Raw genomic sequence first — 14,105 nt, forward strand, 5'->3', positions numbered from 1 at the left:
CGGGAAGAGGATGTGGGTGTGTCGTGACTTGCTGTATTCAGATGTGTTGTAAGCTCGTATGCTAATTAGCTCAGAAATAAAAACCGACCATATTTTCTGAAATATTGATAACATTCCAAGAGGAGAATACAGATGTAAGCCACAATGATTAACTTGTTTTGTTAAAAGCTACATGCACTGTGATGTGAAGCTGTGTTGTGTATTCCTGTTAGGGATGTAAGTCAATGGTCAAGATGAAAAGAGGACTACCCAATCTTGTTTCATGTGGGATTTTCTTGAATTAAAAAAGCATTGCCTGATTCTTGGAATTTGTCAACAATACTCGTGGTCATGTAAAGTAAATAAATGCTTGATTTAAGCGTGTCAGTCTAGACTATGTACATTACAGAGAAGTTTGGTGGAAGTAGGGCTGGTGTTCACCAGAGCGGTTCTGGGGCGTTTTTTTTTAAAACGCTTGCGGGGGGAAAATGCTTGGCTAATGAAAGTGAATGGGCTGGTGCACACCAGAGCGGCTTGTTTTTTCCACAAACGCGAACTCGGGGGGCTGCAGCATTTTTTAGATTTCTGAGGCGTTTCTGCCTCAATGTTAAAGTATAGGAAAGTGGAAAACCGCTCTGAAAAACGCTAGATCAGAGCAGTTTTCCAGGTGTTTTTGTTACAGAAGCTGTTCAGTAACAGCTTTACTGTAACAATATATGAAATCTGCTGCACAAAAAACGCTCCAAAAAAATGCTAGGCATGTTTACAGAAAACCTCTCTAAACATGCCTAGAATCGCTCTGAAATCTGCTTCAAAAACCTCTAGCGTTTTGCTGGAGGTTTTTGGTGTGCACTGGGCCTGAAAGGCCCTGCAAGGCTGCAAAGTAGTGCACTATTGTGCAAGCCTTGGCCCGGATGCACGCATCCTTGATCACTCTCCCATTGCAGGTCCCGGGCATGTACACTATGTATAGTCCCAGAGTGCGCATGTGAAGCTAGGGAACAAAAACACATAATTGCCTAAGAAGAAGGTAGCCTCTGGATCCTATAGAGGCGTCCTCTGTTCCCCCCCCGTTGCTGCGTGTGGACCCACCAAAGATTACCATAAGGGCTTATTGGTAATTTGATCAGTGCCGCACTCCGCTTCAAGCACGAGCATGGCTGCTCCTGTGCAGTAAGCCAAAGCTGATCGGGACGATCAGCAGGAGGGCAGCGGCAGAGCATCAGAGGACAGTGTTGAAAGTATCTGGGGGATCCAAAGGCTTACCTCTACACAGGTGAGTATGTTTATGAACCCAGGCTTCGACTTTGGTTCCCTTTAAAGCAGGGCTGTGGAGTCGAAGCCGAGGAGTCAGATCAATTTTGGGTACCCGGAGTCAGAGTTGGAGTCGTGGTTTCATAAGCTGAGGAGTCAGTCGTCTGATTTTTGTACAAAATCCACAGCCCTGTTAAGTATTAGACTAAGGAGTCGGAGTCGAGGAGTTGCAGCCATTTTGGGTACCCAGAGTCGTGGTTTCATAAACTGAGGAGTCGGAGTCGGAAGACTTTTGTACCGACTCCACAGCCCTGCTTTAAAGTGAAGACTCAGTGCAGTGGTCCATTTAGTAAAAAATGGCCTGGTCACTAGGGGGGTTTAACACCGTGGTTCTCATCTCAGGTACACTTTAAAAGGTGTCCATCTTTCATCTCTGAGTGTTGGGGAGATGTCATTCTACAGTCTTTCTAAAAAAAAAAATGGCTGAGGAGTGTCAGTTTGCTGCCAGTTACAGGTGAGTGCGTGTGTTGAATATGAGTGAGAGCAGAGGCACACTGCAGAGCGCTTTTGGATCTGATTCATTTTAAAGTGGACCTGAACTCTTGCACAGGACAGAAGGAAAACCAAGAAAAATGCACCCTGTATGTATTTAGAGAGTATAGCCTAAAGGTGGCCATACACTGGTCGATGTGCCATTAGATCGACCAGCTGACCGATCCCTATCTGATCGAATCTGATCAGATAGGGATCGTATGGCTGCCTTTACTGCAAACAGATTGTGAATCGATTTCAGCCTGAAACCGATCACAATCTGTTCAGCTGCTCCTGCCGCCTGTCCCCCCCCCCCCCCGTATACATTACCTGAGGCTGGCTCCCGGGCGTCTTCTCCGCGCTGCACCGCACCGCTGTTCTTGCTCCATCCCGGCGCTTCCTGTGTTACTCCGTGACCAGGAAGTTCAAATAGAGCGCCCTCTATTTCAACTTCCTGGTCACCGGAGTGACACAGGAAGTATAAGCGTACACTGGGACATGCGGAAATGCGGTGCAGCGAGGAGAAGAGGACCCCGGAGCCAGCTTCAGGTAATGTATACATGCTCGAATCAGGCCCGAATCGTACGCCGCAAGCGACGCGCTCCTACCGCCGGGCGATCGAGGGTAATTTCCCGCACGGCGCGATCGACGGACCGATCCGATTTCGGGAGGAAATCGGATCGGCGGGTGCGTTTACCGCAAGCGATTGGCAGCAGATTCGATCCCAGGATCAAATCTGCTGTCGAAACGGCCGTGAATCGAGCCAGTGTATGGCCTGCTTAATTCCCTCTCATCTGTGATTAATCACAAGTTGTAATTTGATCACCCTGCTGTTTCAGCTGACTGCCATGGCAGAGCAACTTATTTGTAAACACAGGATGTTAAACAATATGTCTGCTTCCATGAAAGGAGGAAATTGACACACTGCAGATTTATTGCAGGATTTATATCCGCTTTAACAAATATTTTTCTTTAAAGGTTTTTATGTTGCTGCGTATCTTTGCATATGACCATGTCGTCTCTCTCTGCTGCAGAGTCATATGATTGTCATATTTGTGGGGTGCGGCAGGAGTTTTGCAACCACACCGCAATGCAAAGAATAGATGTTGAACTGGCCTAAATCTTTCAAGTTTCTTCCTATTGGGCTGTAATCTTTTTGTTATTGAATTTAGTGTTTTGTCCACATAAGCAAAATCACTTTGCTTTGAGCTAAATCTGAGTAACCATGCATTTTGGGGTTTCTAAAAGATATTTTATTAAAGACATGCAAAATAATACAACATTTCAAGGATAACTATACATTTAATCAACATTGAGGCTTCTTTTACACTGCAGATCATGATTTGCAATTCCGATTTGTGATTTTCACTGGATGCTAGCAACTCAAGAAGGGAAAACGCAGCATGCAGGACTTTTTAATATCGCATCACAATCTGAATTGGAATCGCATAAAGTGTAAATGAGCCCTGAATCTATAGCTGTTTTTTTTATGCCTATTAAATAAGATTTTTCTATTGCATCACTTTTTACCACTATTTTACTTGTAAATTTGTTGAGTCATGTCGTCCTTAAGAGTCCAGTCTTATCTTTTTTCAGCTGTTCCAATAATAGAACAGACTTATGTCATGTAATATATCCAGTACTGTAAGGGGAGTTATGTACAGTAAACAGCTGGGGAGCTCACATGAATGAGAGGTAGCCTGGTAGTTGGGAACATTGCTATGATATAGATAGATAGATAGATAGATAGATAGATAGATAGATAGATAGATAGATAGATAGATATTCTTCTAAAAAAAAAATAGCATATTGTGATAAAGTTCATTATTTTCTGTAATGTACTGATAAACATTAGACTTTCATATATTTTAGATTCATTACACACAACTGAAGTAGTTCAAGCCTTTTATTGTTTTAATATTGATGATTTTGGCATACATCTCACGAAAACCCAAAATTCCTATCTCAAAAAATTAGACTATTTCATCTGACCAATAAAAGAAAAGTGTTTTTAAAACAAAAAAAAAATCAATCAACCTTCAAATAATTATGTTCAGTTATGCACTCAATACTTGGTCGGAAATCCTTTTGCAGAAATGACTGCTTCAATGCGGCGTGGCATGGAGGCAATCAGCCTGTGGCACTGCTCAGGTGTTATGGAGGCCCAGGATGCTTCAATAGCGGCCTTAAGCTCATCCAGAGTGTTGGGTCTTGCGTCTCTCAACTTTCTCTTCACAATATCCCACAGATTCTCTATGGGGTTCAGGTCAGGAGAGTTGGCAGGCCAATTGAGCACAGTAATACCATGGTCAGTAAACCATTTACCAGTGGATTTGGCACTGTAAGCAGATGCCAGGTCGTGCTGAAAAAATGAAATCTTCATCTCCATAAAGCTTTTCAGCAGATGGAAGCATGAACCAACTTTTGAACCAGAAACAGCGGCAGAAGCGTCTGACCTGGGCTACAGAGAAGCAGCACTGGACTGTTGCTCAGTGGTCCAAAGTACTTTTTTCGAATGAAAGCAATTTGTACATGTCATTCGGAAATCAAGGTGCCAGAATCTGGAGGAAGACTGGGGAGAGGGAAATGCCAAAATGCCTGAAGTCCAGTGTCAAGTACCCACAGTCAGTGATGGTCTGGGGTGCCATGTCAGCTGCTGGTGTTTGTCCACTCTGTTTTATCAAGGGCAGGGTCAATGCAGCTAGCTATCAGGAGGTTTTGAAGCACTTCATGCTTCCATCTGCTGAAAAGCTTTATGGAGATGATTTCATTTTTCATCACGATCTGGCACCTGCTCACAGTGCCAAAAACGCGGGTAAATGGTTTACTGACCATGGTATCACTGTGCTCAATTGGCCTGCCAACTCTCCTGACCTGAACCCCATAGAGAATCTGTGGGATATTGTGAAGAGAAAGTTGAGAGACGCAAGACCCAACACTGGATGAGCTTAGGCCGCTATCGAAGCATCCTGGGCCTCCATAACACCTGAGCAGTGCCACAGGCTGATTGCCTACATGCCACGCCACATTGAAGCAATCATTTCTGCAAAAGGATTCCCGACCAAGTATTGAGTGCATAACTGAACATAATTATTTGAAGGTTGACTTTTTTTTGTTTTTAAAACACTTTTTTCTTTTATTGGTCGGATGAAATATGCTAAATTTTTGAGATAGGAATTTTGGGTTTTCATGAGCTGTATGCCAAAATCATCAATATTAAAACAATAAAAGGTTTGAACTACTTCAGTTGTGTGTAATGAGTCTAAAATATATGAAAGTCTAATGTTTATCAGTACATTACAGAAAATAATGAACTTTATCACAATATGCTAATTTTTTGAGAAGATCCTGTATATATGTCTACCTCCTCAGCTCAGCACTAGTGATACTAGATCAGGCATGGGCAAACTTGGCCCTCCAGCTGTTAAGGAACTACAAGTCCCACAGTGCAGTGCAGGAGTCTTGCAGCCACAGTCATGACTCATAAAGGCAGATGTATTGTGGGACTTGTAGTTCCTTTAACAGCTGGAGGGCCAAGTTTGCCCATGCCTGTACTAGATGGATGAAGACCTTTTTAAAGGTGATTTTCTCAGTTGCCACTTATAGCTCAAATTCATACTGTGCACGCAAGCAAAACAGACTGCACGATATGGCTGCATTCAAAATAAGTGCAAGTTGTTCAAACAACTTACATACACATGGCCAACTGCACGCTATCACGCCAATAGTTGTGTTGGGCAAACTGCCTGTTATCAGTTGCTCGTCTAGTCATTTGTCACGTGTACACACGCCCAACTATCTTCCAACAGACCAAATTTCGACGATAGTTGGGCATAAAAGTTGCATGTGCATACAAGCCTTAAGGAGCATGCTCTCTGTTTTGTGGCAGACCCATGTAAATCCCATCACTGGTAAAACTAATTTTGAACCTCCGGATGCATTGTATCGTTGTGCACTTGCACAGGACACTCTAGAACAATGCCATGTCATAATCCCTTTGGAAAAGAAGCAGGCGGTTTACTTCTGGCAAACAGAAGGAGCGATCAGTGTGGCAGGGTGGAAGAGGGGAAGGATAAAGGTGCTGCTCTTGGTATCCACCTCGGTGGCAAAAGTATCTGTGTTTGAGACAAGAAGAGACAGAGCGCACTCAGGGGAACAGTACAGCAGTAGATTGGGTGAATTCAAAATAATCTCACCTCTAGATTCAATTATAAATGTATTTATTTTTAAAAGGACTAATCAGGGTTGAGGTTAGAAGGGACTAATCAGGATTGAGAGCTAATCAGGGTTGAGGTTAAAAAGCATGGGCTAGGTTTTGGAGAGCTATGTCATCAATATGCAAATGAGTGGCTCCCATGAGTCTAAATGTGCAGTATATCAATATTTGAGCTGCAGCTTTGGCAGAGGAAGTGAGTTTAACCACTTGCCGACCGCACGCTTATACCGTGCGTCAGCAAAGTGGCAGCTGCAGGACCAGCGACGCAGTACTGCGTCGCCAGCTGCAGGCTAATTAATCAGGAAGCAGCCGCTCGCGCGAGCTTCCTGTCAATTCACGGCGGGGGGCTCCGTGAATAGCCTGCGGGCCGCCGATGGCGGCTCGTAGGCTAAATGTAAACACAAGTGGAAATAATCCGCTTTGTTTACATTTGTACGGTGCTGCTGCGCAGCAGCGCCGTAAGGCAGATCGGCGATCCCCGGCCAATCAGCGGCCGGGGATTGCCTTTATGTGACAGGGGACGTCCTGGATAGCGTCCTGTGCAGCCTCGATCGCCGGGGGGGGCAGCAGGTAGGAGAGGGAGGGGGGAATTTCGCCGCGGAGGGGGGCTTTGAGGTGCCCCCCCCCCCCCGCAACACCCAGCAGGCAGAAGAGATCAGACCCCCCCAGCACATCATCCCCATAGGGGGGAAAAAAGGGGGGCAATCTGATCTCTCTGCCTGCTACCTGATCTGTGCTGGGGGCTGCAGAGCCCACCCAGCACAGATCAGTAAAAACAGCGCTGGTCCTTAAGGGGGGGTAAAGGGTGGGTCATCAAGTGGTTAAAATACATTTCTGTTGGCAGATAAAATACTTGAAGATTGTGGGTTCAAAATTAGATCTTGTGTAAAATTTGTATGAATTATGGGGGTCGCCCTAATATGCAAGCATATTATAGAGTATGGGTGCATAAGAGCTTCTAACCATTTATAACCATTTGGCAGTAGAGATGGGAAGTCCGGATCTTTTCTATGATTCGGATGATTCGAATCGGATCATTGAAAAGAACCGTATCTTTGATCCAAATCTCGAATCATTTTATTAGGGGAGCATTCGGGGTTGAAATAACTAGCAGGACAGGACTTTCCCTGCAGTGGACAGAGAAGGGGAGAAGATAGACAGACAGAGAAGGGCAGGGAGTGGACAGAGAAGGGAGGAGGTGGATGAAGAGGGATTAGCAGGGAGCAGAATTTATTTTTTTGCACACAATACCCACATGTTGCAATCCTATGCTTTACATATCTTTCACCTATATGTTCATCTGTATACTTTGAATGACTCACCCACTACAAAGCCATGCTGCACAATGAAGACTAAGCAAAGCCATGTGCATTGAAAGTAGTGGTCAGCTCTATACTCCCTCCAACCCCCGATCCACAGGTCATAACAAGAGTCCAGATAAAACACACCACAGCCAAGAGCAAAGATGACTATGTGGAAAAATGGAGGAGTGAAATAAAACAGTCACAAAAGGTAGCCATATACCAGTCTCTACAAAGAGAATATAAAATGGCCCCATACATGGAAAAGCTCCAAAACTCCCAAGATGAATGCAAACATCTCACAGTGAAAAAAAGCATTCCCCAAAGCATTCCCAGAAGTTAAGTGCAGCTGTTTAGAGCAGAATGCAGGAGGATCATATTGCACTGCAATCACAGTGCCTGCACTGTTATTCTAGCCCAGCACGCTGTCTGCAAAGTTACTGAGCTGTGCTTCTGAGCCAAACGTTTCCCATTTGTTCACTATGCACAACTACGGAACAGACAGCCTAAAATGAGCAGCACATTACAGCCAGTACGTGTGCTCTACACATATCTGGCAGTGGCACCCATGTCCCCTCTCTCATCTACCTGTCCCTGTGCAAGGCTGGCTCCCCTCCAACTGAGCGATCCTTCTCTGCTCTGCTTCCAGGACCCCCCTGCCCGCTGAGAGGGGGGGCGTGCTGCTCCTGACTCCACCCCCTTTGTGAACTGAATCGTTCATTTTGATGATTCAGATGATTCAACTCACAAAAGAGATTCGAATCAAAGATCCGAATTGTTCATGATCCGGACAACACTATTTGGCAGTGCTGTACAAACAGCAACAGTGAAAATGCCAGAACAAGCAAGGCTTAAGGTGCATATACACATCAGACTATAGTCTTTGGAAACTGAAAGATCACAGACCAATCTTACCACCCTTCATGTAGTATGAGAGCCATACCTACACAGTCTTATCTATGGAGCTGAACTCCACATCAGAAAAAAAATATTTGCAAGATGCTGCACACACAGATGCTGTGCAGACACAAAAGATCAGTATCTGCAAAAGATCTGTTCCTGCCAAAAATCCATTCCTGCAAATTGCAATGATAGTCTATGAGATCTGCAGATCATCATACACACATGATTTAACTGACATTCATCTGCAGATCAGATCCACCAGGATGGATTTTCAGATCTGATGATTGCTTGATCTGCAGATGAATGTCAGTTAAATCATGTGTGTATGATGATCTGCAGATCTCATAGACTATCATTGCAATTTGTAGGAATGGATTTTTGGCAGGAACAGATCTTTTGCAGATACTGATCTTTTGTGTCTGTACAGCATCTGTGTGTGCAGCATCTTGCAAAGATTTTTTCTGATGTGGAGTTCAGCTCCATAGAATAGGCTGTGTAGAGTATGGCTCTCATACTACATGAAGGGTGGTAAGATTGGTCTGTGATCTTTCAGTTTCAAAAGACTATGGTCTGATGTGTGTATGTGGCCTTAGACAACAAAACACAATAAATACTAGGGGACTGGAAAACCACATAAAAAAAAAATATACATCCATATCTTAAAACAGAACTTGGTTTACATTTATAAAAGCAAAATCAGTGGGCGTCAGAAATCTTGCAAAATACTCTCTTCAAGTCTGAAAAAATGTGGGACTTGATTACTAAAATAACCCATGGATAATAAATAGTCAATGCAAATATCTGCCCACAAGATAAAAAAAAAGTGAAGAATTACAAAATATCACTAAACAACCTTTTGATAAATATTGTAGATAATTAATAAAAATGGAAATAATTATACACACACACCCACCCCGTTCACTATTATTTATGATCTGTTCAATAATGGTCAATTTCATTGTTGTTTTTTAACCTCAACCCTGATTGGCTCTCAATCCTAATTGGTCCCTCCTAACCTCAACCCTGATTAGTCCTTTAAAAAAAAAAAAGCTTCTTCTAATTGAACAGGAAATTATGTATTTAACTGTCTTGCAAACACCATTGTAACTCTTTGCCTGATGAAAGGAGGACTTGGTCTCCTGAAACGTGTTGCAATATATTTTAACCTCCCCAGCGTTCAATTTTCCCAGGATTTCTGTGCAAACAGTGATAACATTTATTTTTAAAGCTTTTTTTTCCTGTAACTTGCCAAAATGTGTCAAGCAAGGGTCTAGTATACAGTGCAGGAGAGTATTGATGTGTATGCATATTTATACTGTTCACAGCATGTTTTTTTGAACGGACATTTCTGTCCATACCGCTAGGGAGGTTAATAAACCTCAATCAACACTATACGGCAGCCGCCGTTTCGTCTTTCCTACACGCATTGCTGCATTACAATTAGCCCACCACTCCAACTGCTCGTGAACTGCCTGTGCAAGACTCATGGAGCAGTGTGGAGCTTTGCTGTGACATCCCTCACTCCTGGAGCTGATGCTTTGAAATCCACCACAATCTGTTTGTGCAATCGCATATAGCGGACTCGCACACAGACAGGGTGTACAACCTCAGAGCCGCTCGCTGCCTGCCAACAACTATCAGAGCGAAGCAGGAATCCAGCTGCCTCTGTGCCTGATCCCTGGCTAGAGGGATAAAAGCCTACATGCTGGCTACTCCTGTACAGGTTTGCCAGCAACTTCTAGAGGTGAGATTATTCTGAATTCACCCAATCTACTGCTGTACTGTTCCCCTGAGTGCGCTCTGTCTCTTCTTGTCTCAAACACAGATGTCATAATCTCTTGCCACAGGACATATTGCATCAGCAGGTCATTATGTTGAAGACATGCTACATTGTGATAGCATACAAACATGATGTACAGTATCTTGCAGAAGTGAATAAACCTCTTCCATTTTTCATGGGACAGCTCTGAATTTATGACAGTGATACAATGTAAGTTAGGCAGTGTAAAGCTTGTATAAGGGGTATACAGCTGGTATAACAGTGTAAGGATGCCTGTACATCACTCGGTATTGCGGTCCAATCGACCTTTCGATTGGATAATTTATTGAATTAGAACCGAATTGGTGCCGTAACATGCTGTCCAGTTGATCTTTCGATCACTTTCCGTCCAAAATCAGTTGCATGGATCGATACGAAATGTCAGAAAAATCTGGGTCACAGAGGCTAAAACGGGTGCACGGAGGTGACAGCATTTGATATTTTGTGACAATCAACAAATCCCTGGCTGGTGTGCCACCCCCCCCCCCCCCATGTCCTCCCCATGCCTGTGCTCTGTGTCCTCCGATGTCCACTCTCAGCACAAGCACCTGTAGCACGTGACGCCGGGGGAGGCCAGGAGTTGTGCCAGCGACCTGAACGGAGAGGGATGGGGAAGGCTGCCATATTTATTACCTTTTAAACAATACCAATTACCTGCCAATCCTGCTTATCTCTTTGGCTGCAGTGGAGTCTGAATCAAACACCTGAGACAAGCATGCAGCTAATCTAGTCTGACTTTTGTCAGAACATCTGATCAATATGATTTTTCAGGATCTATGGCTAAAAGTATTAAAGACAGAGGCAAGGAAATAAAATGGCAACCTCCATATCTCTCTTGGTTCAGGTTCCTTTAGGCCCCTTGCACACTGCGTCACTGTTCCCCATTGCTTCCCTGCCATGAGGGCCATGCAAGTCTATGGAGACTTGCACTCTAAACGTGATGCGACGCGTTGCGTCTGAAGTATCCCAATTGCCGCAAAGGCGCATATGGGTAGAATGATGGGAATCCCAGTGATAACATTTGGTGTGCAAGCAGCCTAAAAGCAGGGCTTCCAAACCCTGTCCTCAAGTACCAACAACAGTGCATGTTTTGTGGTGCAAGTGGGGTAATTTAGTGTCTCTGCAGAGATGATTATCTACCTCTGCACATTTCCACAAAACATATACTGTTGGTGGTACCTAAGGACAAGTTTGGGAAGCCCTGCTTTAAAGCATGGGGTTATACTTTACATTTGGTGCACCCAGCAAGCAGCGCCAGCAGGATGAATTTGCTAAGCAATGTGTGGCTTGGCAATAGATCCCCCTCAGATTCGATCAGAGAGGGATCTATGTAATGGTCAGTCTATAGCCATATAGCGGATAATGTATGACCATCTTAAATTTGCTGTCTCGTGAAAATAACTGAACTCACGGGCCCATATGCAATTCACGTTTTCTCCTGAGTTTTCTCAGAGGAGATTATTTTTAGTTCTTTTATTTAAAATAACTTTTCAGCACTTTGCAACTGAAAAAGTACCAAAAAGGAGGTGAAAAATGTACTATCAAAATTATTTTGAGTACTAGCTGATGGCCCAGTGTTGCCTGGGTATGTATTTGGCTGGTGTTGGCTCCGCCCACTTTTTCTAACCGTAACACACAAATTACTCAATTACTCAATGACCTAGTTTGTGAGCTTTGCGGTCTTTGCCATCAGTAATTTGCATTGAAATGAAACAAATCTGATTTGCTGTGGCTCCACCCCCTTTTCTGAATTATACCCCAGTCACCTAATGACCAACTGTACCAGGTTTGAGGCTTGTACCATTAACTGTGCAAAAATGACAGCAATGAAAGAAGAACTCCAGTGAAAATGTAATTAAAAAAGTGCTTCATTTTTACAATAATTATGTATAATGATTGTCAATATTTGCCAATTGTAAAAGCTTTCCTCTCCCTTATTTACATTCTGACATTTATCACATGGTGAAATTTTACTGCTGGCAGGTGATGTCACTGGAAGTAGCTGGTGCTTGCTTTTTTGGCAGTTGGAAACAGCTGTAAACAGCTATTTCCCACAATGCAACGAGGTTGACAGACAGGAAACTGCCAGGACCATGGTCCTCACAGTTTCCTGTGGGAGGGGTTTCACTACAATATCAGCCATACAGAGCCCCCTGATGATCCTTTTGTGAAAAGGAATAGATTTCTCATGTAAAAGGGGGGTATCGGCTACTGATTGGGATGAAGTTCAATTCTTGGTCACAGTTTCTCTTTAAATATTCCCCTTGAAAATCAATAGGTGAATTTCGATTGGCTTTTGTAGGCTCCAGCCACTTTTCTGAATATTAATCCCAGTCACCCAGTGACCAACTGTGCGATGTTTGAGAACCCTACCATTAACAGTGTAAGAATGGCTGCAGTTTACATTTTCCCAGTGAAATGTGTATTTGTCTCCGCCCACTTTTTAATTATGGGGATAAAAAGTATCCTATATGTTATTTCAGGTAATGTACTATGTGTGCCAAATTTCATTCAAATCCATGCAGCCATTGTTGCCTGATCGAGTAACAAACATCCAAACTTTTGTATTTATAATATTAGTGAGATTTTCTTGCTTGCTGGTGTTTTGAAGAACATTTTATTGACAAGCCTGAAAATGTCACCTAGGAGAAAACTCAGGAGAAAAAGTTAATTGCATATGCGGCACAGTCTTTAATGTCTAAACCATTATGTGCAATTCGGATGTGAACTAGTGCGATGTGAAAAACTGCAAGAGGAAACCAAATTATTTTGGTATCAGACAAACAAAAAAACCCCCCCAAAAAAACTAAACTCTTTCAGTGGAAACTATCCCATTGAAATTGGTGTCAGTTCCTTTGCGAATTTACATGTTGCATCCCAGTGGAAACAGGCTCTAAAGCCTTGTTCACATTAGAGGCGTTCTTGTAAATTTTTAAGCGCGGACGATTTACAAAATGGCCCTGAAAGCGCTTGTGCAATGATTCTCTTTGAGAGAGTTCATGACAATCCTATGATAGAAATAACTCTTGCTTGTGATTACATATATGATCTCTTCACTACCAGGCTGTGTATCATGTGACAAACACTAGAAGCCTCTAGTATTCACATAATGTATATGCCACAGTGCCCCTAGTGTTTGACCTCTTGCGTTTAGACATGTGACACACAGCACCCCGAGAGTGAAGAGACATGGGGAAGCCCCATTGGTGGAGAGATGAAGTACACCAGCAGACAGGTGAGAGTAGCTCTGCTGCCCCTACACTCTGCCCAGTCTTGGGATGGAGGACTCGGTGACCTGGGTACTTGGCAGGCAGTGTGCACAGATTTCTCAATACTGAAATTTTTCATGCTGAAATATATTAATAATCTGTGCAGTGTGTGGAGGGGTTCAGTCAGATAATGATCTGGGCGGGATCTATGTGTTGGCCAAATGGGCTAGTGTATGACCACCTTTATTGTATCAAGGCCTACTCAAGCCCTGTCCACACGCTTGATTAAAGTCGGCTGAGACGGACGATAATGACCGCCTCAGCTAATAATTCGTTGTGTGTACAGTAACCTCCAACTTCTGCCCTACATGTCTGCACCACTCCATCGGTCCTTCGCCTCCCCATATAGCAGCACAACCTGTCATCAGCTGTTCAGCTGACTCATTAGTCTCGCTGCTTGATGCAGTCAACAGATCCAGGCACCTTTTCACATTACAAAGGAAATGGAACTAGGAACATAATTTAGATGTTATAATAACTGGGACAAATGGGCAAATGTGTGGGGGGTTTATCTACAATAGCACATTTTATTTTAAACTAGTCCTTGGTAAGTGTACTTGAAAAAGGTACAGACCGGAACAAAGAACATCTATCAGGCCCTAGGCAATGTAACTGTGGGTACATGTAAGAGTGATGTGCAGGTACTCTGCAGGAGAATGAGGCGATTCTTCCTCTATTACACATTCTTCATGCACAATCTGAACCAGTTTGATGGGTGATAAACACCTCTGTGTTCAATGTGCACAACATTCTCAGTGGATTCCCTGCAGCTCTGTGGAGAGTGCATATGTAGAGTATAGTACACCTGTTTAACAAAGTAAACCTGAGACAGA

The 14,105-nt window shown here is 43.5% G+C and overlaps 1 protein-coding gene across 6 annotated transcripts in view; it reads left to right on the forward strand.

The window, feature by feature from the left end:
* The window catches only part of LOC137546767 (Krueppel-like factor 15), a 118,162-nt gene that overhangs the window by 83,551 nt on the left and 20,506 nt on the right, over positions 1-14,105 (forward strand). The gene's annotated exons all lie outside the window — the stretch shown is intronic.

The sequence above is a fragment of the Hyperolius riggenbachi genome, chromosome 2, assembly GCF_040937935.1.
Source record: "Hyperolius riggenbachi isolate aHypRig1 chromosome 2, aHypRig1.pri, whole genome shotgun sequence".
NCBI classification, from domain to species: Eukaryota; Metazoa; Chordata; class Amphibia; order Anura; family Hyperoliidae; genus Hyperolius; species Hyperolius riggenbachi.